The 24,060-nt window shown below is 38.6% G+C and overlaps 1 protein-coding gene across 25 annotated transcripts in view; it reads right to left on the reverse strand.

The window, feature by feature from the left end:
* The window catches only part of SNX29 (sorting nexin 29), a 484,058-nt gene that overhangs the window by 261,496 nt on the left and 198,502 nt on the right, over positions 1-24,060 (reverse strand). The window contains exons 16-17 of one of the 25 annotated variants that reach the window (XR_005585778.1): positions 16,792-16,855; positions 15,308-15,322 (exon numbers count right to left, since the gene is read on the reverse strand). The exons of the other annotated variants lie outside the window; for them this stretch is intronic. The gene's annotated coding sequence lies outside the window, so the exon portion shown is untranslated. Of the gene's footprint in view, positions 1-15,307; positions 15,323-16,791; positions 16,856-24,060 lie in introns of those variants that run through there. 25 annotated transcript variants of the gene reach the window in all.

Here is a 24,060-nt window from a genome sequence, read left to right on the forward strand (position 1 = left end):
TATAGGGAACAGTTTATAGGGATGGACAGGAAGAGCAGGAAGCAGTTGGGGCCAAGTTAGGAGAAGTCACTTCACTGCCCTTACTGTTGATCAGAAGAATGTGTGTGTTGGGAGGGGGAGCGGGGGAATTTATGCCCCATCCAGCTCTGTAGAGGCCCTCTTTACCAGGACTGGGCTGGCAGCACCCACCCACGAACTTGGCATAACAACGGGTTCCCTTTTGATCTTCTGTGGGCATTACACTAGTTGCCCTTTCACTTGAGCGACTGGAAAGGAATTTTTCCATCGCTGCCAATTGGCCAAAGCGGACTGGGGTTTTTTCACTTCCCCACCGGGGGTGGGAAGCAGGCTATGTCACAACTTAATATATAAAATTGTGGCGGATGTCCAGTGCAGGTACATTATAGGAGGGATACAGTTATTGGATAAAATAGATTGGAAAAGGATTTGAGGGAAAGCATCTCTTAAGGCAACCGAGTAAGACGGTTTGGGGCTCCTAGGTCTGGAACAGCAGGGAGACAATCCACTCCTTCCGTCACTGTACAATTGTTGCTGGGTACTCCCAGATATTATTGTAGCCTAATTAAACTTCATCCATGGCCTCCTGTCTTTCTTCTAGTGCGGACAAAGAGTATCACCAAAGTGCAAACAATTGTGGGAACCTCAGCGAATTGTGAATTATTAAATGGTCACAAAGATTAAACTAACCACGCACTCTCTTTGTTGTGGTGCTATGGGAAGAACTTTAAAATTACCAGAAAATTCAAACACGAAGGTTCTCATAGTAATGTTAACTCAGCAGAACATACATAGAAACTGCTATCATTTTTTGTGTGGTTAAATAAGAAGTTTAATACTAGCATTGTTAATTTTAAATTATATATTACAAAATATGCAAAACTTGTAATATGGTTGAGTTGACACTTCAGTTTTGAACTTTCTGACTTTTTAAACTAGGAAACCTTAACACTGCATTAATATATTTTGTGCACTTAATTATATATTAGTTGTTTGCTTGTGGTGTGCAATTTTAATTCACTGCCTTTGTTTCTGTACTTGTCATGCTTTTCTGTTCTAGTTAATCCCATTAGAGAGGCTCACTCTTCAACCTCATTTGATTTAATAAATAGAGACTTCCTCATTAATTAATCTATTCTGGCTTCTTTAGATAAGATCAAAACATTAAGACTTCCAACACCAACAACTATGGTATTATGTATTCATATCCCAACTGTTCACTGAACATCAATCTTGATGAAGGCTGTTTAACTTCAAACACTTGCTAGTAAATTAGTAAGCTTATTTTAGTCAAAATAAAAGATACCTAAAAACACAATTTCTGCATCTTAACTAAACCCAGGTCTATACTACAGACCTATATTCGTATAACTACATCACTCAGGCCTGGTCTACACTACGAGTTTATATCTAATTTAGCAGTGTTAAATCGCATTAACCCTGCACCCGTCCACACAATGAAGCCCTTTATATCGATATAAAGGGCTCTTAATACCGATATCTGTACTCCTCCCCGAAGAGAGGAGTAGCGCTGAAATCGGTATTGCCATTTCGGATTAGGGCTAGTGTGGCCGCTGTTCGACGGTATTGGCCTCCGGGCGCTATCCCACAGTGCACCATTGTGACCGCTCTGGACAGCAATCTGAACTTGGATGCACTGGCCAGGTAGACAGGAAAAGCCCTGCGAACTTTTGAATTACATTTCCTGTTTACCCAGCGTGAAGCGCCAATCAGCACAGGTGACCATGCAGTCCCAGAATCAAAAAAGAGCTCCAGCATGGACTGTACGGGAGATACTGAATCTGATCTCTGTATGGGGAGATGAATCTGTTCTATCAGAACTCTGTTCCAAAAGACGAAATGCCAACGCATTTGAAAAAATCTCCTAGGCTATGATAGACAGAGGCCACAATAGGGACTCAACACAGTGCTGCATGAAACTTAAGGAGCTGAGACAAGCGTAACGGAAAGCCAAAGAATCAAATGGATGCTCACAGAGGGAGGGGGGACTGAGGACTCTAGCTATAGCACAGTTTCTGCACTCTCCGAAAACCATTTGCATTTTTGGCTGAGCTCCCAATGCCTGAAGGGTCAAAAACGATTGTTGTGGGTGGTTCAGGGTATATGTTGTCAGCCCCCCACCGTGAATGAAAAGGGAAAAAATCGTTTCTCGCCTTTTTTCAATGTCACCGTATGTCTACTGGATGCTGCTGGCAGACGCGGTGCTGCAGCGCTACACAACAGCATTCCCTTCCCTTCCCGATGGCAGATGATACAATATGACTGGTATCCGTCATCATCATCCCGAGAGTGCTCCTGGCTGGCTCGGTGAGGTCGGCTGGGGGCGCCTGGGCAAAAATGGGAATGACTCCCGGGTCATTCCCTTCTTTAAGCTTTGTCTCCTGGAGATTCAGTCCTGCCTGGAATATCATAGCAGCTGGAGGCTGCCTCCCGGCCTTTTATCTCTGCTTACAGAGGCAATAAAGCCAGTGTTGTTTCTTCATGCATTCTTTATTACTTCATCACACAAATGGGGGGATAACTGCCACGGTAGCCCAGGAGAGGTGGGGGAGGAGGGAAGCAATGGGTGGGGATGTTGCAGGGGCACCCCCATGTAGCTCATCATTTCTGCGGGACGTCTGGGGCTCTGACCTGGAGCGGCTGTTTGCCTCTCTGGTTCTTTAGTAGACTTGCCTGATATTCTAGGCAGGACTGACTCTCCCTTTAGACAAAACTTAAAGAAGGGAATGACCCAGGGAGTCATTCCCATTTTTGTCCATGCACCCCCAACCGACCTCACCGAGGCCAGCCAGGATCACCCATGACAGCAGCAGACGGTACAATATGACTGGTAACCATCTCTGCTAACTTGCAAAGGCAAGGGGATGCTGCTGTGTAGCACTGCAGTAACGCGTCTGTCAGCAGCATCCAGTAGACATACGGTGACAGTGAAAAAAGGCTAACAGGGCTCCATGGTTGCCGTGCTATGGTGTCTGCCAGGGCAATCCAGGGAAAAGGGTGCGAAATGATTGTCTGCCGTTGCTTTCACAGAGGGAGGATTGACTGATGACATTTACCCAGAATCACTCGCGACACTGTTTTTGCACCATCATGCATTGTGATCTCAACCTAGAATTCCAATGGGCGGGGGAGACTGCGGGAACTATGGGATAGCTACCCACAGTGCAACGTTCCAGAAATCGACACTATCCTTGGTACATGGACACACACCGCCGAATTAATGGGCTTAGTGTGGCCGTGTGCCACACTACAATACAATCTGTTTCCAAATACCGGTTTCTGTAAAATCGGAATAATCCCATAGTGTAGACATACCCTCAGGAGTGTGAAAAATCCACACCACTGAGTGACATTGTTATACTGACCTAACACTCTATGTAGACAGTGCTATGTCAATAAGAGAGCCAATGCAGCATTTTAAGTGTAGACCTGCCCTCATACATAGTAGTCTCTGATTAGGCACAAGTGGTGTTAAAATGTCTACTTCTTCACAGGTGACACTATATACATCACTAACAAAACTGCTAATATCTACCACTTTAAATAATGAATTAATGCCATTAATTCTGTGCATGCCATAGCTCTACCAGCAACCACTAACTCCAGTTAGCTCTACCACTAACTCCATGTCAGGCTGTTTGCTTTGAAATCCATCTCTGTCACAGGTGGCTACGGGACTATTTCATTTTGAGATCTTTCCTGGTGTTTCTGTTTACAGTTAGAACTTCAGAACAGTCAGTGCTTTGTCTCAAATAAGCAATCTATTTACCTCTTTTCAATATCTACTTTTTTCTCTTAAAAATTTCTCTGGCTCCTAAGAGGACTGAAAACTTCTTTGGAATAGCAATAAATGATCCAGGATAATCCAGTTACTTAGAAAAATACTCATTGTTTCTCCAGAAGGAATATGAAAGAAAAAGGAGAAAGAAAATCTGACTGACGCGTTTATGTACAGGCTTTCAAAATCTGGTTTTCAAAGGCTGCTTTAACTCTATGCATTTTTAAGGAACACTAATAGCCACTAATATGCAATTAAAACAATACAATCTGATCAACAGAGATCTTAAAACCACATTAATATTTAAAATAAGCAGCATCCTCAACATGTGGTCCTCTATAGTTTGACACATTATGTTTCTGTTAAAATCACACGACTAACACACTTTCATATTAATCCATTAATCAAAGAACCATCTGGAATTACCTGTGGAAATCATAAAACCAAGACTTTGTGATCTGATCCTATGGGATAGCTTTCCAAACTGTTAATTAGCAATAATGTAATTACCTGCAGTATTTTAGAAAGTGGCATTTTTGCAGCCCTTAACTTCACTAATGCAGAAAGAGATTGATTTTTAATTTACTGGCTTGTTTATACCAAGCAGAAAAAAGATGCAACCCTCCCCCCCATCCCACCCTCAATAACAGAGACATGAATATAATGCGGAAACTCTCCACGAGCTACAGGCCATGCAACACATACAGAATAAGGGAAGAGGCAGAGTTAAGATAATGGAATGGTGAAGAAAGGACCACAGTTAATATTAGTACTTAAGAGGAAACAGCGTGGGATCATAAAAAAGGTCCAGTCCTCCCCTAAAACCCAAAGAGATCATTTGTGACAGCAGCTTGAAGAAGTTTGCTAAACTCTGTATCTACAAATGAAGTGGCAATTGTGACGGTGTCCAAAAAGCTACCCAGAACACAGTATTTGCACTGCTGATATTTTTGCTTTTAATGTCATCTCTCTCTCACACACACACAAACACTACCTTTCTCAACAGACTTCTATTGTTGGGAGATTGGTGATATGCATTAGTAGAGAAGGGCAAGACTCAGCTTCTGTAGATTTTGAAAACCAACCATCCTAACAAGAGCACTTTGGTATGATTTAATATAAGGCATGAGCTAGAATGATGGCTAAAGCATTCCTTGGGTTTACTGAATGAGAAAATAAATCTGGAAAGGCTTTATGATGCAGTATGGACATTGGGGCCCACTACACCAATTCTCCAAAAGTTGCCAAAAAAACTAAGAAAAAGGAGATTCTGGGAGAGGTCCGATTAAGTTGTAGTAAACTGTGATTTAATTTAGGGGTGAATCCTGTGAGGTGCTCAGCATTTTGGCACAATCCAGCAGAGTATTTAAAGACCTGCTTAACTACAGGCACATGAGTAGACCCACCAACCACAACAGAAAGGAAGTGAAGAGGTATTGTAGCTTGAACACAGAAACATAATAATAATAATTTAAAAATAGGAAGCCCTGTGGTTTTAAAGCCACCAAGGAGGAAGCAAACATCAAACTGGTGGGTGAAGAGAGGTTATGGCCTTAATAGATCTTTCCTCTTGCTTCTAGTGGGCAGAACCAATCAAATCAGATTTAATTACAAATTGAAAATTATTGGCAATACAAGTAACTTGATTACTTGAAATTAAATAAAGCTAGATACACCTATTAGTTCTTTAGAATGCAGCCAATGTACTTCACATGTACTTCACCAGTATGGTGGCACACACAAGTTCCCACTGTATGAAATGTACTTGATAATATAAAAGAATTAACAAAAGTGGAATGCATTTACTGCCTGCACTAGATTAACAACTGAATGATTTGAGTAATAGGGAAAACTCTTGGACCAAGTGGGATGAACTAATTAAAAATAAGTCACTCATTTAGTTTTTATGACAATATGTATACTTACTGTACCCTACTGTTGTATTATCTTACCTAGTATATCTGACATCCATAAGGCTTTTGTTTTTATCTCCAACAGAAATCTAAAAGCAATATGTACTTCATCTTCCTCAAACTTGCACTTTAAAGCAAAAATTTAGCAGAGACCTCAGTAGTATTAGGTAGAATAAATTTCAGATGCACAGTGAGATGAACTGATCTGTTGATGTAATTTATATAAAAGAATATGAGTTTATTGTTCAGGTTTTGCATTAGAGTGCAAAAGTTTGATGAAGTTGAGATATGTATTGATTTTTGGTATCTGTTGGAGATGGATGTGAAAATATAAATATAAAAAGGTGCAATGCAACAAGTTAATTTTACTATTGGAACCTTAGCTTTCCTGGCTTGTTATGATTTTTAACTGTGCATGTTAGCATAGATATTTGCATTCAATAACCATATATCTTCCTCCAAAAAGGGTATATGCATATATAGTATACCTAAGATATTATTACTACCTACAAGACATACCTCAGATAATTAAGATCAGTTGTCTTTCCTTCAGATATATATAACTTTTCAGATAGGACATTCTATAAATTATGATGAAAGATCACAGATTTCCAGTGCTGCTGATGGCAAAATAGCAAATGACACAGTCTGTAATAATAGTAAAATGATAAAGGCAAAACACTAATTAATATAACAGTACTCCATTCAGAAATACTTCCTCTGACATCTTTGAGAGTCCTGTCTAAATAAAAAGTGCCATAAAGAGGGCATTTAGACTGTCTTCTCCTGATGAGAAACTTCAAGGAAGAAGTTTGGGAGGGGGGAGGAAACTCCACATGAGCTCCATATATATTATTGGGTTGGATATCAGGTAGTGAATCCCCAAGGATCTAAAGGAAGCATCCTTGTGATTCCACAAAAGCTCCAGCCTCCTGTGTACCTCATCCTCTTGGGCTCTCTTGATTTTGGTCAATTAGTTATTAGTTTGGACTGAGAAATTCAATAAACTATTTTAAGAAAGAGGTAGGTATCTACAGATTTTTCCGGAGAGATTAAAAAAAGAGTAACATTCTATTCATCTGAGTACGGGATGTAAAGATCGCGTTCTCATGAAATCTCATGTTGATTTTTTTTTATATCAACCAAAGGAACGAGCATAAAACATCTGAAAAAAATGAAGATTAACCATTTTCATATATGTGCTGTGACAAATGTTATAAAGCACATACTATAACTAAAGCCACACAAATAAAATTAGATAAATAAGCTATACACAGTTACCTTTGGAGTCTCAGTGTAGCATTACATTAAACTTTTTTCTAATATTAATGTATTTTTACTAGATCAATAAAGGGAAGTGGCAGCAAGAAAGACCTCATTTCTCTCACATTCTACAACTTAATTTACCTGATTTCATAGTATGTTAGTAAATATCACTCATGATAAGCCAAAATGTTACATTAAATCTAATTCAAGTAACTGGGGATGTAATTACTGAAAATGTCCCTGCTGACTTCAAACTTTTCGTCAACAAGAGCATCTCTCTCATACACTTTTAAATTAAATTTATAAATTAAATAAATAAGATATTTATATTTACTGATTTGCTCAATATATTTTTTCAATAACTGTAAAATCTGCTAAATCAACAATTAACTAACCAGATTAAGAAATTGCATTATATCATATCACACTGGAATGCTACTTTTACATCTAGTATGCTATTTCTCTGTACCAAATAGGGAATTTTTAAAGGACGGGAAAACATAAAATGATTTAGTTTCTGAAAACATTCTAATTTCTTTTTGAAAGAAATAAAGGACAGTTCACCTTTTCAATCGATGAGTTTGAAAAGATATGGTGGCAGGATCAGATTCTGCAGTGTCCAGTTGTGGGCCCATCCTGGCACTATTCCCTTTTCCTCAGTTCCCTGCCCCCTCACGGAAACCCTCCCCAGGCAAATAGGTTGAGAACCACTGCCCTAGACAGATGGCAACAAGTGTCACTATCTGCAGTAATTTGAGTATTCAAGTATAATATGGAACACAAATTTTCCACTGCTAGGACAGTGGTTTACTTATATAATAGTTATATATATATTTGTAACCTTAAGGATGTCTCGAGAAGAAACATTGAGCTAAGAAAGTATACTCCTTTCTTCCTTTTTCAGAGCTTGACTTCATGGGAGGTAAGCAGCATAGCATCAGGTTCTTAAGGTTACTTGTTGAGTAACAATGATGGTACCAATGATCTCATGCTCTGAATCATGGTATTAAGAGAGAAAGGGGATTTAAAACATTGTATTAGTGAAATTAAAGAAAACTAACATCCTCATGCAATACAACTGGGGGAGCTGAATACTAATAGAAGTAGGCGCAACGAAGACAGGCTTACAGCAAATCATGTAACTGAGCCTACGAGAATAATTCTTAAATATGCACATTCTGCAAATGGTCTTAGCAGCAGGTTACCTTTCCTGAATTCTGAGGAAACAATACAACATGGAATGGTTCTCTCATTACTTGCCCACTAACTATGGAAATGTGGATTAAATGTGAATATCTGCTATGTAACAGAGTAACTTCAGGATGAAATAGACTTAAGCCTGGTTAAAATTCAATTTCTTTTCTAAACAACTGATCAACATCCCACCTTCATAATGACTCAGCCTTTGAATAACTAAATGAAACATGTAGCTAGAAAGGTACACATCTTGAGGATAAAAATTCATTACAACCCTTTTTTTTATTGTATTGAGCCTTCACCAAAGTGAGATGATTCATATTACTCATTTGGGAGTGGCTGTCTTAAAAACCCAGGTTTAGGATGGGGACTGTTTCAGAAAACAGTTTTTGAAAATATGTATGTTAAAATTTTAAGGGTTTACACTAACTTTTAAAACTTTATCTTGAGCCAGTCTGAACATTTTTTTAAAACAAAATCTGGATGCTTTGATTACAAATAAGGTTGTTACTTTTTTAGATGCAGACAGCCATGGAAAAATTCAGTGATTACATTGGTTCCACAATGCAAATGAGAGATAGAAAATTAGGAAAGAAGGTCAGTATTTCAGAAACCAAGCCATGCTTTTGGGGTTTGGGTGGGGCAACAAGACTTACTGAAGAGATGATGTTCTAAGAAAAAAGCGTAAAATACTTACAAATTTCTTTGGGCATAAGCTTTCGTGGGCTAAAACCCACTTCATCAGATGCATGGAGTGGAAAATACAGTAGGCAGGTATAAATATGCAGCAAATGAAAACATGGGAGTTGCCTTAGCAAGTGTGGGGGGGTCAGTGCTAACGAGCCAATTCAATTAAGGTGGAAGTGGCCTATTTTCAACAGTTGTCAAAGAAGGGGTAAAGCAGACAGTACCTGACGGTGGGAGGCCAAGGAAAAAGAGAAGAGCGGCCAGTCTGATAGAAAGAGGAGAGGAGTCTATGGAGGCAGCACCAAGTTTGGGCCCAGGGAGGATACAGGATGGCTTAAGGGGAACCACAAGGGATGATAGGAATGGAAGGAGCTTGCAACCAGTGGGGACGGAGGATAGGTTAGAGGACCGCACTGTCCCCAGGCAAAGGCAGGTCTACGTGATTGGGGATTCCATACTGAGAAGGTTGGATAGGCCTGTGACCAGAGCCGATCCGGAGAACAGAAGGGTGTGCTGTCTACCGGGCGCTAAAATACGGGATGTGGACCTGAGGTTGAAAAGGATCCTAAGAGGAGCAGATAAGAACCCTTTGATCATCCTTCATGTAGGAACGAATGACACGGCTAGATTCTCGCTAGAGAGGATCAAGGGAGACTATGCCAGGTTGGGTAAGACGCTCAAGGAAATTGAGGCTCAGGTGATCTTCAGTGGGATCCTACCTGTCCCTAGGGAAGGGCACCAAAGGGGTGACAGGATCGTGACGATTAATAGTTGGCTGAGGGAGTGGTGTTACAAGGAAGGCTTTGGGATGTATGGGCACTGGGAGGCTTTTGGGGACAGACAACTGTTCTCACGGGATGGGCTCCACCTAAGTAGGGAAGGAAGTAGACTTCTAGGAGGGAGGCTGGCTCATCTGATTAAAAGAGCTTTAAACTAGACACTGGGGGGAGACGGTTGGGAGAGGTCCTGATGCTCTCCACGCCAAATTTATACATTGGGAGTGAGAACAACAGGATAACAACAGATATAGCCAGAGGAGGACGGTTAGGTGTAAGGAGGAAGGGGGGGACGGATACTAGATCGACAGGTCATACTGGTAGTACTGTGTCCCTACCAAGTTGGGTGAGAGGAGCCAAACAGCAAAAATTAGGATGTTTGTTCACCAATGCGAGAAGCTTAGGTAACAAAATGGAGGAACTGGAGCTCCTGGTCCGAGAATTGAAATCGGATATCGTAGGAATAACCGAAACATGGTGGAACGGTAGCCATGACTGGAGTACAGGTATGGAAGGGTATGTGCTGTTTAGGAAAGACCAATGCAAAGGTAAAGGTGGGGGAGTAGCATTGTATATCAATAATGGGGTGAAATGTAACAAAATAACTAGCAATGCAATGGATAATACGGAGTCTGTTTGGGCAATGGTCACATTGGGGAAGAAAACTACTAGAGCCTCCCCCGGGATAGTGATTGGGGTGTGCTATAGACCGCCGGGATCTAGCCTGGAGATGGATAGAGAGCTCTTTAATGTTTTTAAGGAGGTAAACACTAATAGGAACTGTTTGATCATGGGGGACTTTAACTTCCCGGATATAGATTGGGAAACAAATGCTAGTAATAATAATAGGGCTCAGCTTTTCCTAGACGTGATAGCTGATGAATTCCTTCATCAAGCAGTTGCTGAACCGACGAGGGGGGATGCCATTTTAGATCTGGTTTTGGTGAGTAACGAGGACCTTGTTGAGGAAATAGTTGTAGGGGACAACCTTGGCTCGAGTGATCATGAGCTAATTCGTTTCAAAATAAATGGGAGGATAATCAATATTGCATCTGAGACTAAGGTATACGATTTCAAAAGGGCTAACTTTACTAAATTAAGGCGACTAGTTAGGGAAGTGGACTGGACTAACATATTTAGGGATCGAAAGGCAGATGACGCCTGGGGTTACTTCAGGCGTAAGTTGCAGGAGTTGTCAGAGGCATGTATCCCGAGAAAGGGAAAACGGCTCGTAGGTAGCAGTTTTAGACCGAGCTGGATGAGCAAGCATCTTAGAGGGGTCATTAAGAAAAAACAGAAAGCGTACCAGGAGTGGAAAATGGGAGGGATTAGCAAAGAAACCTACCTTATTGAGGTCAGAGGGTGTAGGGAAGCAGTGAGAAAGGCAAAGAGCCGGGTGGAGATGGACCTAGCGAAGGGGATTAAAACCAATAGCAAAAGGTTTTTTAGCCATATAAATAGGAAGAAAACCAAGAAAGAAGAAGTGGGACCGCTTAAAACTTTAAACGGAGTGGAGATTAGGGATAATCTTGGAATGGCACAATATCTGTGTTCTTTGTGCCTCTTATTTGTAATACTGACAAATAAGAGGCACAAAGAACACAGCTTGATTTTCAAGGCTGAGTTTGCAGTGCTGGCAGTTAGAAGGTGGCTTGTAAATAGAAATGTTGTTCTCCAGGCCACACAGAGGATAAAATGGACTACCACAATGTCATATTCAGTCACTTTCCTGACTTTATATGCCCCTAAGAACAGCAGCCAACTTGCATATCACAATTTTAGATTTACCTACAAGACAATACTCGCCAAGAAACTGTTTTTAAACTGTGGACTCAAGAGATAGTCACTAGTTGCTCTACAATGCAAAATAGTCTTCAAAATTTCACCACAACAAACGTGTAAGATTTAAAACAACTAAACAAAAAGAAAAGATAACCCAATTCTAAATGTAAATATTCAACAAGTATTGCTTCCATGTAAAAAGTAACTATATTTTCTTTCAAGGTCTAAAGAGAATCTCTTTGTGGTAGTACCTATAACCAGGATTCCACTCAGAATATCTCAAAATGGAACAGTGACCACCAATCTCTCACACACACAAAGTTGTGGGTCTCATAGTAATCTCCTTTTTTGTTTCCATTACCTCAGAATCTAGGCTAATATGATTATTATGAAATTTAGCCTTCCCCTAATCACATCTATTGCGTCCCAAATTGGCATTCCTGGAGGAATACTTATTCCCTATAATTCCAACTACTTAATGAAGAGGACGGCATGTGAACCATTTTGGATGATGTTCGAACATTCCAGGAACCAATTTTACATTTGCCACCAACATGCAGGATATTTGAATGGCCCTTTCACAATACTTCATTGGTCATCTTTCTCGCAACAACAGCTATTTCAGCTACAAAGACAATGGAGCAGATAGTTGCAAGTGGTTGGCTTCTGCAGAAACACTTTCATTATGTGAACATACCGATTCTAGAGAGCAGATGTGCTTCCTGACCTTGGTTAAATAATTCAGTTTAATGAGTTTCAGTTTTCCCAATCCATAAAATGAGGAACAGTACCTATCTCACAGAGTTTTTCTTGGGTTTAATCAATTAATGTGTAACATTAAGAATCTCTCCAGGAGTCATCTAGTATTCAGAAAACCAAACTTTTTGCCGTAAACAAATGTAAAGCTTTGACATTAATTTTAAAATGTTTGCTACTTATATACCTGTATATGCAGGGAAGGGAAATAAAATGCATGCACGTGGTATACTTTGTCAAGAGAAATATTTAGACATGACAACAGATCATGAACAGAAATACCATCCTTGTAGCAACATGCATGCCTTTATACTAATTGCGGAGGAAGTGGAAAGCACTCTGTTCTTTCACACTACGTGTTCAAACTAATTTGAAGAGGAAAAAATGGTTTCATTGACATATAATTTAGCATGATTACCTTTCTAATGGGAATTTTCCAGTTAAAGCTAGGATAAAAATAAAAATGCTTGATTTGCGATTTATATGGCTTATGGATAAAGAGACATTTCTTATGAAACCAACCACTAATATCAGGGCTCAAATTACAACAAGCCAATCTCACGCCTCATATACTCCACCAATAGTTATAATCTAATCCTTCCCTTGCCATCAGATGTTGCACAAACAAGACCCCCATCTCACCCCATCCCTCAATCTCTGTTTACCCTGCCACTCTATATTGTTAATCCCCTAAAGTTTTCCCTCTCTGGGCAGTGTCTGATTTCTTTGGTCAGCTCCTTTTGCATATTCCTCCAGCTACCCAATGGCATACCTGCCATGGCAGTCGCTTTGGCTTCATTCTTAACACGTCCCAAATAGTTTCATCTTCTTTTCTGTATAACTTTAGAGAGAGGATTGTTGAAATCCATTTAATACCCACTATTTTTATTTCCTATGAAATTTGCTTTAGAAGACTTTTAGACACCATCAGTACTTTTAGCAGATTGACCGATTTCACATCAATACATTCAGATGGAAATAACATTTGAGTTGAAAATTTGGAGTTTAATCTTTACCTTGTAGATTTTTCTATGACCAAATTTCATTTATGCTGGTAAATACAGCTGCCACCTTGCCAAATTATGACATTATTTCCTTCTAATATCCCCACTGGCTTGCACATTACTACCCAAGTATGTAAATTAACTCACTTCTAGTATTACTTTGCCTTCTAAAGTAATGCCTGTGTTGAGAGTTGCTGGGGTTCTCATTAGATTATTTTTTTTATAACTTATTATTAGACCCATCTTTTTTGCATTACTTTTGGTTTTTACTTACATATTGGTTAAGATTTCCTTAGAAGAGCTATGCTGCCAGCAAAATCTAGATCTTCTAGAATGCTGCTGATGAGCTATGCAATGACTGTATTACACTTTTTCTCATAATGAAGGACAATAGCAATGCCAAATAGTAGAAATGAGAATCCATCCTTGTTTGACACTAGTGTTTATGCTGAACCATTTGCTTATGCTTTTGTTTACTTTATCTGTGCTTGCTACTCCTTGATATAAAGCCTTGATAATCCTTATTATTTTTGTTTGCACACCATAACACTTTAAGATGTTCCAGAGTAAATAACGATGGAGGCTAACAAATGCTTTCTTGAAATCTATGATGTTTATGATGATGAGCATTGTCATTTGATGCTTATTCTTAAGGTGAAAATCTGGTCAACACATTATTTTCTGTGTCAAATTCCAGCCTGCACTTCCTTTAGCACCTCCTTTATTCTGTTTAAGATGATACTTCAGAAAGCTTTACCTATTGCAGAAAGGAGTAACACCTCAACCGTTGTTGCTATCACTTTTCTTTAGTATTTTGACTATAATGGTATTTTTCTGGAGACTCTTCCTGGTGTCATACTTTGATGATGAGATTAATAATTTTAATCTACGGTCTCATTGCAGGCTTTCAGCATTTCCCCAGTGATCTGGTTTTCACCAGTCACTTTTCAAATTTTTAACTTTTTTATTGAGTCTTCAACTTCTTTCTTTGTGATGTGAGATATATCTAATACTGTGTGTTTAATTTGTTTTGTCAAACTCTAGTTTGTCAGACAATAGTTTCTTGCAGTGTTGACCTGCTGAGCCCCTCTATACCAAATATACTGAAGTAATTCACATTCTAAGCTGTATTTAAGTAAAATGCTGCATTTCAAATTTTTTAATCTTTTTTTTTTAAATCTAGTTTACCAAATTACTTTTCAGTTTTATCTATATATCATCAGGCATAAATTACTCAAGAGAAGTAAGAGAGTGTGTGTGTGTGTGTAAGTGTAAAATTTACAATTAATTTTATGTTCTGGTTAACTAAATATAATTACCATACTGGTGACAAAATCCTAAAATATCTCTCAGAAAGCAAAATACTATAATCTGGTAAAAGAGATTCTGGAAAAATACTTTGAAGTTACAACAGCTTCAAAGAATTACTCTTTCTTTCTAATCAATGTGTCTTAAAATATTTTTGCAATGAGCTATGGGTTGCTTTGTTCCTGCAAGATCCTAAAACCTCAATATAACGCTGTCCTCGGGAGCCAAAAAATCTTACCGTGTTCCAGGTGAAACCGCATCATATTGAACTTGCTTTGATCACCGGAATGCACAGCCCTCCCCCCCAGCACTGCTTTACCGCGTTATATCCAAATTCACGTTATATCGGGGTAGAGGTGTAGGTACTTTTTATTTGGGGAAAAAAAGAATAACAATGGCTATATCTGGTATACTTGCAGTTTTTGGGAGTGTGAGCAGATGTTACTTTATATGTACCTTATTTCAGTAATCCATATTAATAAAAATATTCATAAAACACATTTTTCAATAAGCTCTCCCATATATAAAAAATCTTCCCTGAAAATAACAATATATTGACAAACACTGTTGTTGAAATTAGTGTGTCTGGTTTTTTGAACTCCATCTAGTTTAATAAAAATATATTTTTCCTGCATTCCCAGAAAGAAATTGGATTCCCACTAATTTAATAAAAGTTTAACAGCTGCAAATATGATCAAAATATAACCCTTGTATCTCTCATTACCTCAAATATATAACCAAATCAGATGGGCCTCCTGGTCCACTTCCATAGCCTGACCAATGGTGTCCATGTTCATAAATCAGCAAACTGAAGTACTTAAAATTGTATCAGAGTCATCAGTGCAAGTTTTGTGTAAATAAAGAGAATATCATGTATATTAATAAAAAGGAACCATTAAGAAAATTAAATTTTACCAAATTATTTTAAAATTTTAGCTACACATAATCAGGCACAAATCCCTTAGAAAGGATACGCTTGCAACACCTAGGGGGAAAAGAACCTTGAGTCTAAGCTGATTTGTTTTCTTATTCTTAATTTTGTATTTGTTGCCATCCTGTGGATACAGCATGTCTTTCATTGATCAATATTTATGGTTTCCCTGCTTTGAAATGCAAATTATAAGTACTTTGAAAAAAAAGTTGAAAGGCTGTCTGATTTTTAAAACCTTGCAACGTTTGGTGAAATGCTATTGTGCAACTATGAATAGAATAACGTAGTAAAACACAACTGATATCTCCATGTCAAGGATATAATTAATTAATCTTCTTACATTCCTCAGATACGGGATATCAGTGTTGCAAAGATATGCCCTGTCCCTGCACCGCTCCGGAAGTGGCCAGCATGGGGGTGGGGTGGGGCAGGCGCCTCCACTGCACGCTGCCCTCGCAGCATTTTACTTAAATACAGCTTAGAATGTGAATTACTTCTGTATATTTGGTGTAGAGGGGCTCAGCAGATCAACACTGCAATAAACAAGCTCCCACTGGTTCCCCGTTCCTGGCCAATGGGAGCTGCAGGGGGCGATGCCTGCAGGTAAGGGCAGTGCACGGAGCCCTCTGCCTCCTTCTCTCCCCCGCCCGCCCCCCCACCATCACCAGGGGCCACAGGGACGTGATGCTGGCCACTTCTGGGAGCAGTGTGGGGCCAGTGCAGGCCTTAGCCCCGCTGCGCCACAGGGCTGGCAAACCCACAGGCCCGATTGAAAGCCCTGACAGGCCAGATCTGGCCACGGGCCGTAGTTTGCCCTCCCCTGGCCTAAGAGTACAATTCAACACCCTAATGCTTTGATTTCCTGACCCTTTTTATAAGATTACATCATGGCCTTTATATTTATTTCTGTTTAATTACTGAAACAGTGGCAGGCTCATCATATTTGCAAAGACATAGGAAACTAACATATATAACTCAACTATCTGTGCGTGTATTAAGAAAAAAAAAGCCAGTAATAACTAATTTCCTAGCTGTCCTGCAATGAGTAATTCCTATCAGCCATTCACTAGACTAGTATGAAAGGCATGTGGATTGGTGGTAATGGATAAGAGAACATGACATTTCTTGCTATAAAAGCAGGCAGGCAGAAAACTTACTTGATCTAGAGATCTGAGGAAAAACTGCCACATCCTCAAGTGTCTTATCTAAACAAGCTGGCAAGTCCATTGTTGACTTCAGCATCAAGTGTGCAGTAAAGTGTACTCCATAGTGCGTTGCACTGGCCTGTTGTGTAGAATCCAGCACTCAGCCCTGGCATGAATCCTTCAGTAAAGGTCATAAAGTCTGTTCTTACCCACTGTTTTTGCTTTTCCACATCAGGGCTGAATCTGGCCCACAGGTGTCTTTATTTATAGAGCCTACATAAAAATGTTAATTAGATTCATACAATAAAAAGGACTAAAATTCAAGTCTTGGCAGAGATCAAAGAATTAACATATATCTGTTTCCAAAAGTATATATATAAACGCCCCTGCAACATATGTTGAGTAACTTATCCATATAAGGAGCATCATTCTCAATTAACAGGTGAGTGAAAATAAAATGGCATTTGGGGCCATGCTGTACACAGTGTTGGCTAATCTGGTAGCAGAACAAAGTTGGCCAACAACAATGAGAGCAGCCAGGGATGAGACGTTCACATGCAGAAGCCACCTGTAGAGAAACCCATTCCAGAGAGGGCATGCCGGTTCTGTATCACATACCAAGATCACACCAGCAGTTGGCTTCAATTTAGAAATGAATAAAGACAAAGCACATTTTATGTCAGCACTAGAAAAATGCAGAGTGTAGTGTGAGAACTTCAATTCACATGCCAAGTGTGCATTAAAAACTGTTATTTTTAAAGTGGAAGTCATGTCAAAATAAGATTTTTCTGAAAAACATGAATATGATATTAATATGAATTAGCAGAAGGAAAAAATGCAACATTCTGTAAGAAAAAGCATTTCTTGGCTCTAGATAATCTCAGACTGCATAGCAAGTTGCAAAAGAATTGTATTTAAGCCTAAATCCATCTTGCCTTTGTCAAACATCAATTAAGCACAAAAAGGTAATAGTGGGGAGGGGAACTGAGAAATGAATTGAAGACATATACACTGAATCTGATTCCAGTCCTCATTGTATGATTGGCCATTACAATAAATGTGTTAATTTCTATAAAAGATTATGATATTTTATTTAAATTAGTTATTTGAAATGAGAAATAACACATATGCACTCTTTGAGGCATACCATGGGGAACTAGCACTGCAGCTCAGACTCCATTAGGCTTCTGTTACAGGCATACCCATGGTGACTCAGGTGACTACAATAAAACCCATCTGAGTACCAAGCTGGGCTACTGTCCAGCTGTTATTCCCCCACTATGGGCTGATCAGGTCTTATTCTCACCCATTTCCTCACTGTCACTTTCCTACCTTCAGATTAAATTCTCCAGCTTCCTGTTGGGGTTGATGAAGTTTCCCATTCTTAGCAAGGGAAATCACCTGATCAAGAGTTTGACCATTTATGTGGGTCAAAGGAAAAAACCAATGGCATATGCCCCAATAAGCGGCCAACTGTATGTTTCTTATAGGTCAACTGTACATCTCTAAGAATAAGCAATGTAATCTGTTATGTACACACATCAATTATCTTTAGTAAACTTTCTCCATGTGAACACTACCATAGATTAAATCTTTCATGTTCTCAGTAGTGAAAAGACATAGGCATGTAGGTGGGATGTGTGAACAGTGGAAGTAGGAATGCAAGGAGGTCTCCAACCAACCTGCAGACCTTTTACAGAGCTAGCTCTCCTTATCTTTCAACTGGGCACAGAGAGTCTAATCCAAATTTATACCACTCTGCAGTTTGGAGGGCCAATTAGTAGATCCAATCGAGTGTCTAATCATAGCCTGGACTTAATGAATGCCAAGCTATGACTGATTCCCCCATGTGGCTTCCCAAAGGGTCCTTCTGCCTAATGGGCAGGAACCTCCCCACATATTTACACTGAGGGAAATTGTAGCCCCAACATTTGAAGATAAATTCTTCTGAAATGGGAGTAGATTAAAATGCAGTAGGGAAGTTTTAGTGTGCAGCAACAGGGTTCACAGATACACTTAATATGTGGCAGGCTAGTGCGAGGTAGATTTACATCCCAGCTTTCCATGAACTAAGTGTTCATGTAGACAAGTCCTATAATGCATCATTGCACACAAACATGCAGATTTCTACTCTGTAATTTCTACATAAATTATATATGTAGAACACAGATCACTCATTCACTAGCTTTTCCTAAACATTACAGGAAAACCAGATTTCATAGCCATCATTTCTCATCTGACACTATTCCAATGAAAGTTACATACACACACCATTATAAGAGCACAAAGAATTAAGTAAAATGTAATTTATGAAAGCCACATCAAATCCATATTAATCATGAATATACACTAATATATAACTAATAAGGCGGGAGATCAGGGATGCATTTTGTTCAGGAGGAAGGTGGACTGTGGGCATGAAAGGCAGTCATGACTTAGAAGAGGAACTGATCATAATGTAGATGGAGTGATGAATGACATAACTGCGTATTTCCTTGCTTTTCATGGTTTGCATTGCTGGAATATGCAATCCATGAACTTTAAATTTAAATTATTCTATGGAAACTATATTAAATTCCATTACCTAACAACGGACTTGATCTGTAGCTTCTGCAACTCCCACTGAGTAATAATAGGTGTTATGGGTGCCCAGCACCTCTGAGGATTATCTATTTGCAATAAACAGAGTAGTATATTTTACTTTAAGGCCTTGATCTAGCAGTGTACATAAGCATGTGCTTAACTTTAAGCACATGCTTAAGTCTCTGCTGGACTGCAGCCAAATATCTGCTACTGATAGGAGAATACAATAGATCTAATATACCTTTCCATGTCTAACTTCCATGACTTACAGTTTAACTATCAAAACCGATATTGGTTAATTATACTCTGTATATTTTAATAAAATATGGATTTTCATAAAACCCCTGTAAATTTGATATAACTGGCATTAATATTTTGGAAACAATGACTGAGGAAAAGCACATAGGCAATGTGTAAATGACAAATCGAGCATATTAAACATCTGTTATAAAAAGGCAAAGAATAATAAATTTCACTAGGAATGATAAACTGGGTCACTACAGAAATTCCAATTCTTCATGCATCAGTGGTTGATTCTCTGCTGTAACTGGAAAAACTCAGCCTGCGTCCTCATGTAGAGCAGCGCAGCTGCAGCGCTTTAGTGAACATGCTACTACGCCAATGGGAGAGCATCTCCCAATGGCATAGTTAATCCACCTCCCCGAGAGGCAGTAGGTATGTTGATGGGGGAAGCTCTCCCATCAACATAGTACTGTCTACACAAGGGGTTAGGTAGATATAACTACATTGTTCAAGGTTGTGGATACTGCATTAGTCTAAAACAGCCAATTGCATAAGAAAACCATTTATAATCTGCCATAAAACGATTTATCATACTGTAAAATAATGCTGCATTCTCTAAATCCACTTTTTGAACAGGAGCATCCCCTCAACTTCATAAAATAGAGCTGAAGGATTTTTCTATGCAGGAAAAAAATTACAAATTATTAAAAAGTTGTTTCACTTGGGGTAAATATTAGCAAATTTGTGAGGTGCTTAAAAATAAATATAAATTACGTGTCTGAAACTCAATAAAATCATTTTTAATATCTATCTTGCAAATAGGAGTCTTACAAACTGAAATTAGTTGGAGCTGGGATTGTTCAGCATCTTTGGAAAACCAAGTTACTTCTAATTAGGTGCCTAGTTTAGGAATCTAGATTTGAAAATTTTAGGCATCGTTTCAGAAGTAACTCTTCTGAGTTTTTGCCTGGTCATGGTGTTTTAAAACTCCTGTATATTGAATAAAATGTAAATACCACCCAGGGAAAACAATTGTTTATGTACCAGCACCTATGACGATGGTTAACTAAGTCAAAGTTGCTATTTTTAAAATTTGGTATTGGGCTGGCAGAGTTACAAAATGAACAACCTATATATTTAGAATCTTGTAGCATTTCCTATTAGATTACTACCATAATCAGGAAAGTCAAATTTGGTGATCAAAAAACAGTGTCACTTTAAATTCTCAGTAGCTAAATTGTTAAATATTAAAGGAATCAAAGTAAAACGTTACAATTCTGAAATATATCTAGTCAAAGACTCTTTCTAATCCAGAATGTTGATAATATTTAAATTTCCTTTTCCAAGAGAACTATTTGAGTAGTTTAACTATAAAAGTAATTTCGACAAACAACACGTATCAATTTGCCCTTGTGATGGTGTGTGACAGGTAATTCAGTTCTTTAATTTCCCGGATCTCTCTTAATTATGACTTCATTTTGCTAAGGCTTTTTATCTACAGCTGTTTTTCTTGTAATGTTTGGAGAGCTTTAGAATTTACCTTTTAATCCAGTCTAAGTGGGAAATATAAAAGATATTCCAAGGTCATAAAAAGAAAGGAAAGGAATGTATTATACCAGATATTGGGGGGGCGGAAAAAAGGTATTTCGGATTTTGTTCTTATAATAAAGACTGAAAAATTAAACGATGTAAAACATTCAGGTACAGAACGACCTATGATATTTTTGTATCATACTTTACAAAACCTTTATAAAACCTTTACAAAATCTTTGCTTGAAGCATTTTAAACCCCTTCCAGCACTGCAACTTTTCTTACTGTTAGAGCTACTTTAAAATGTATGTAGAATTAAAGTAAGGGACACTTTTTGCATTGCAGTATTTGCTATGCGAAGACTCCACGGTCTTACTGATATGTAAATGAGCATACTAGACACAACAAACTGAGAATATTAGCAAGTAAAGACCATTTGGCTCTCTGAGGCCACCATCCTCTTTTCTTACTATGTCCCTTTATATTCCCTTCTCTGGAAATATGACAGGGTGTGTCTAATCTATTTCTACTAAATTGCTTTTTGTTACTTTGAGAAGAAAAAAGTTTATTGGAATAAACTTTGTTCCTTTGCCTATGTATTACTAAATGGTAGAAGAGACTTTATGTACCTTTGTAATATTTTATGCAGACCACTGTCCCTTTTTCATGCACTGTATATTTAGTAGTAGTAATGGTGGCTTATTGCCATGCTGTAATTAGGGGCTATAGAGGTTCATCTGAGTGACATTGAAATTTAGGTTATGATTCTCCACCAGCAGTACAGAATTCCACAAGGAATAACTTTGTAAAAGTATTTTTAACTGAGGAAATCACTAGTTTCCAATGAAGACAGGTTGGTACTACATGAAAGTTCAAATTCCCAGGGAGACTAAAGGACTGTTTCTTTTTATATGCATCTCTGAACCTCCTTCACTGATGATGAGTAGGTTTTTGGGAACTCAAAACGTTCTTGCAGACACTCCTCTCAAAGATTAAAAGTTCTCCATTGGGTGTTTCTCCTAGCATGATTCTATTTCAAAGGGAAATTTGGGGTTGTGAACATGTTCATGGAGAGCTAATATTTGAGGAACAAACACTTTAATCTTAAGGAAGGTGTTCTTTTTAAAAGAGACAGTCCTTCACAATGTAAACCATCTGAAGGGAATACCAGCAATTCGGTATATTTGAAAAAGCTCCCTTCAAAAAATAAAACTGAAAGCATAAGACTAATTGTGAACCAGGGTGAGTATATCTTTCACATTAGCAGTGGTACAAAAATGAATCACTGAGGGAGTCTTTTGCCAGTGGGTACATTAATCTTCATTGAAGATTCTATGTTCTAGCATTAGTTATTATGTTAACTACTGAGTTAATAAAATATAAGACTCTTCTTAAGATATTGACCACTTGCTTGTGTTATGAATTTATATATCTTTATTTTCTGCATATTAGCTTTTTGTTTTATTACTTTATTGGTTTTAAACAAATGCTCACATAACAGTGTTAAGTACAAATAGCATCTTGTGTAATATTGTTTTCTCATTGACAAAGCAACACATTTTAGGTTTTCATCCCATATCCTCACTCTTCCATTAAATTCGGTCTTAAATTTTGATATCCAGTAACAAGATATCTAAAAGATTCAACATTCTTTGATTCACTCTTATCCATTTTAACATTGAATAGAACTGAATTAGCAGATAAATCTCTTGTACCCTTTTTTATTACTGCATTTTAAAAGAAGACCTTTGAAATGCAGTCCTTTGTTATAAGAGATATTCACTACCTAGGTGTAATGCCTTTATACATTGTTACAGGTTTGGCCAAGCTCTGAAAAAGTGCCTACTGATTTTTGGATGCTTTCATTTTAGGATGTCCAAACTGAGATGCCATTAAGAAACCTTACTTTCAGAAAGTGCTAAGAATCAGTCGTCTGAAAACCAGGTCCCTTTAAAGTGTCTCAGGGTATGTCCAGACTACCCGCCATATCGGCAGGTAGCGATCAATTTATCGGGGATCGATATATCGTGTCTCATCTAGACGCGATATATCGATCCCCGAACGCGCTCCCCATCGACTCCAGAACTCCACCGGAGCGAGCGGCGGTAGCAGAGTCGGCGGGGGAGCTGTGGACGTCGATCCTGCGCGGTGAGGACGGGAGGTAAGTCGGAAGAAGATACTTCGACTTCAGCTACGGTATTCCCATAGCTGAAGTTGCGTATCTTACATCGACACCCCCCATCCCCCAGTGTAGATCAGGCTTCAGGTTGGGCTCCCAGAACAGAGCCCTCCAAATTGCCAGCCACTAATAAAAAATTTTGGCCAGTGTTTATATGTTTACTCCTAAAATGTGTGTGTGTGTTTTCGTGCACTCCAGTGAATGCAAATAAGTTCTCTTGTGGTTAGAAATATAGCATTTCCCCCTCAATACTTTAGTGCTTGCTCTTTGAGTAGAGAATGAATTTTTTAATTTTTACAATTGAAGTGATTTAGTTTTGAGTTAAACATTTTTAAATGAGTCTTTAGCACCATGTATCAGGCAACTTTTAGTTCTGAATGATCTTAATGGAATAACACAGACTGTTCATACTTTCCTTGCAGTTAAAATTCATTAAAATCTTATAGGCCATATTTGAAGAAATTAGTCCAGGATTAAAAGCTTTTTTTGCGATTATTCATAACTGAAACGTTATTGTTTACCTTGTGACATACCGGGGTGCAATCCAGACGGGGGGGAGGGAGAGGGCTGCGTCACCCCTGCCCTGCAATGCCTTACTGTTGTAGCTCCCCACCTGTCCCGCTCACAAACAGCTTGCCAGCAATCAGGTCACTCCCATATGGGTCTGTGTTTACCTGCAGCCTGCCCGTCACACGGTGACTCTCACCAGCCTTGGGTTGTACTGCAGGGTGACCCTAACACACACACAACTCCAGATTTTCCTCCAAAATGTATGTCTTGTACTGTCCAGTCCTCTCTAGGACAGTACAAATATATTAAGACCATTATTCCTTTAAACAGAGTTACCCTGACACTTTTACTTAAACACTGGATTAGATAAAACAATAAAACAAGTTTATCAGCAACAAAGAGATAGATATTGAGAATAAGTAACGAGGCATA

This window comes from Mauremys reevesii, linkage group 10, assembly GCF_016161935.1.
Source record: "Mauremys reevesii isolate NIE-2019 linkage group 10, ASM1616193v1, whole genome shotgun sequence".
NCBI lineage: Eukaryota > Metazoa > Chordata > Testudines > Geoemydidae > Mauremys > Mauremys reevesii.